Below are 2,232 nucleotides of genomic sequence, written 5' to 3'. Positions count from 1 at the left end.
GCAGATATATTTTTGATCATTATGTTTGCTCAATTGCGAGCTCACGAGCCTGGATAGATTCTTGATCCACGCGAAATGTCCAACGTTGTTGTCTTCCACGTACAGCAAGTTGACGTGTTTGTCTCTTTTTAGCTCACTCAGACGTATCGGGACAATGTTCTTTTCCTCGATACTATATACATTGATTGAGATATCGTTGGCAAGTTAGAATTTTTTAATTTGGTTCACAATCACTGGAAACTCAATGTCCTGGAGATTCAGCACTGTCGTGTAATGAGGATACGAAGATTCCCGATCCGCGTTTCTTTCGGTTGGATATAGAGCGGCAACCACCGCCCACGCGAAACACGCATTGTCATTAGATTGCACGTTGATCACCGCTCTCTTCATCATTATCGCCCGCCGTAATTTTATGTGACATCCCGCGCGCATAGGATTATATTTATTTATATTTACATTTAAATCGAGTATTCGTGATAATGCCCACCTACTATCGCGTTCCTGAAATTCTTCGAGCGATGCTAGAGTGGGCTCGACAACGCGCCGCTCGTACCATTCGCGTAAATCGGTTGTGCGAAAGAGTTCATAGTTTCTCGTATTGATACTTTTATTTGCGCGTTTATCACCCGTCACAAATTCACCATTGAACACTGTATTAATTTTCACATTAAATTGTTTTTTCAGCACGGTTTGCACGTGTTCGAGCACAATGTCTTTAGTATCCTCGAAAAATTGGCGAGGCTCGATGTGATTATGATTTATAACCGCACCAGTCAATATGCGGCTCTCGAACGCCGTATCGATCTCTCGCCAGATCAATCCGTGTTGCCGCGTGCTGCATCCTGCACCCGCGTGTACAAAACGCGTGCGTAACGAGTGCTTCAATCCGTCGAGTCGTGCGATTCGGATAATCATCGATTGTCGAATCCCGATCGATAATCGTGGACGTTTGATTCGACTTTGCTCTTCCAATGATTCGATATATTCGTTGCATCGTTGCTCCCACGCAACGTACTCTTCTATCGAATTCACCCTTGCAGATTGCTCGCGCAGAATTCGTTCGGCATTGTTTTCCGCCATATTTCTAAATTTATGCCAAAAATTTTTCCTAAGATGCGCTTATTAATAGCTCTTGTCTCGGAACTCTTGGCAAAAATATTGACATGGTGTGCCTCTTTACCTCGATTTTATATTTTATCTTGATGTCTCTTTCCATCATGTGTATCTATCTAAATCTTTATTTCGCGGTTTGTCACGTACATTTTGACTAATGTCGATTATTGCATTTTTGTCGTCTAGAGATGATGTTAAATCCCAGATGCATCGCAAAAGTTTCAAATTACATGCAGCTGTACAATGTTAGTGCAATTTAACCTTGATAATTATTCTTATATTTCACGATTTTGTCATGTTTTGACACGTGCGTTTGAAATCTGATATCTATGGGTGATGTCATCGCGAAGCAGCCGCACATCGGCGCTTGAAAATTTTATATTATAATGCATTTTTGTGGTTTTGGCTAAATCTCACACCTGGTGATGATGTCATCGCGAACCAGCCGTATATGGGCGCTTGAATAGAAAAATTGAAAAAAATATCGCGTCGGAAATAATCCCCACCACATTGCAATTTTGCAACGCTAATACATATTTTAAATATGTTCAATACGTTCAGTATTGCATCGACCACTTGTGTGAAAGGTTCATATAAAAATGTATCCCACTGAAGGAAGCCGCATGAATTATTACGTTTCGATGCTGATGAAACTTCACCGTGTAAGAAGAAAAAATGTAACAATTAAGTTTTGATTAACTTGAAGAATTTTTATACTTTTTAAATATTTTTTTACACTTTTTAAATATTTATATAAATAATATTGTTTTTACTCCCTAGCATTTCATCCGAGCCTCGTCGCGCGGTTCGTATACTCGGAAGACGATACGCCTTAACCCCGACGTCGTACAAATATTTGGACATTGGAATAAACGTTGGAGCTGTATCTTGCGTGGAATTGATTTTCGGCGATAATCGGGGCAATCAAATAATATTGCCTTTTGAAACGTGGAAATCGCTAATGCAGAAATGTACGGACATTGAACGGCTTCTACAATCGACTGAAATCCCATTGCGGATTCGAGATTTGACATTTGAAGTGGTTAAAATATCTGATTCAAATATTATAAAAATAGGATTATCCAATAATTCTTTATATGTGAAACCGCCAACTCTATT

General features: G+C 39.6%; 1 pseudogene; it reads right to left on the bottom strand.

Annotated features, from left to right (window-relative positions):
* LOC138941923 (uncharacterized) lies at positions 1–1,080 on the bottom strand (annotated as a pseudogene).
* Positions 1,081–2,232: the final 1,152 nt, after the last annotated feature.

The sequence above is a fragment of the Polyergus mexicanus genome, unplaced genomic scaffold, assembly GCF_030449975.1.
Source record: "Polyergus mexicanus isolate NDT 795.1 unplaced genomic scaffold, iyPolMexi1.0 SCAF_20, whole genome shotgun sequence".
Taxonomy (NCBI): domain Eukaryota; kingdom Metazoa; phylum Arthropoda; class Insecta; order Hymenoptera; family Formicidae; genus Polyergus; species Polyergus mexicanus.
The sequence above is the reverse complement of the archived record's forward strand: the minus strand, read 5'-3'. Positions and strand labels throughout refer to the sequence as shown.